Raw genomic sequence first — 705 nt, 5'->3', positions numbered from 1 at the left:
CACACACACACACACACACACTGAAACAGATAGATCAATAGATAAATATATAGATAAATGAATAAATAGATAGATAGATAGATAAATAGATAGATAAATAGAGAGATACATTTCTTTTATTAGCCACACAGGGCTCAACGAAGATGGGACAAATACAATAATGTAGAGCTTTTCTTTTTGGGAGGGGGAAGGAGAAAAAAAAAAGGTGTGTGTCGATCAAAAGGGATCGTAGGAAGGAAAAAAGGGGGGAGTTCGATCAAAAGGGATCGGAAAAAAAAAGAGCGGTCAATAGGGATAGAGAGATAGATTGATAAATGAATAGATAGATAAATCGATAGATCGATAGATAAATAGATAGATAAATAAATGGATAGAGTGATAGATAGATAAATAGATAGATAAATAGTTAGATAGATAAATAGATAAATAGATAGATAAATAGATAGATAAATAAATAGATAGATAAATAGATTGATAGATAGATAAATAGATAGATAGATTGATAGATAAATAGATAGATAAATAGATAGATAAATAAATAGATAGATAGATAGATAAATAGATAGATAAATAGATAAATAAATAGATAGATAAATAGATAAATAGATAGATAAATAGATAGATAAATAAATAGATAGATAGGTTTCTTTATTAGCCACACAGGGCTCAACACAGAGGGGACAAAATACAAATGTAGAGTTTTTC

The sequence above is a fragment of the Octopus bimaculoides genome, chromosome 12, assembly GCF_001194135.2.
Source record: "Octopus bimaculoides isolate UCB-OBI-ISO-001 chromosome 12, ASM119413v2, whole genome shotgun sequence".
Lineage (NCBI taxonomy): Eukaryota > Metazoa > Mollusca > Cephalopoda > Octopoda > Octopodidae > Octopus > Octopus bimaculoides.
This window is presented reverse-complemented; position numbering follows the sequence as displayed.